This window comes from Penaeus monodon, chromosome 28, assembly GCF_015228065.2.
Source record: "Penaeus monodon isolate SGIC_2016 chromosome 28, NSTDA_Pmon_1, whole genome shotgun sequence".
Classification (NCBI taxonomy): Eukaryota; Metazoa; Arthropoda; class Malacostraca; order Decapoda; family Penaeidae; genus Penaeus; species Penaeus monodon.
In genome coordinates, this window is record NC_051413.1 from 2,999,983 (window position 1) to 3,000,255 (window position 273).

Below are 273 nucleotides of genomic sequence, written 5' to 3' on the forward strand. Positions count from 1 at the left end.
AGTCGTATGTTTCAGACAAATTATGGCTACTGACCTTGGATGACCCCATCAGAAGCGTTCCGAACGCTATTCTTAAACTGGATGCCGAGAATGCATAAAGAGGTAACTGGCTCACAGTGGCTTGGGGGAGAAATATACCATTGTTCTTTTCGAAGGATGGCATGACCTATCACGTATTCCTCCTGTAGGATTTGGTTCCGCTTTTGTCGAGAAGGAGTTTATGTGACAGTGAAAGGAATCGAGGAAATCGTGTTGGCGTTTTCCTGGTTTGTA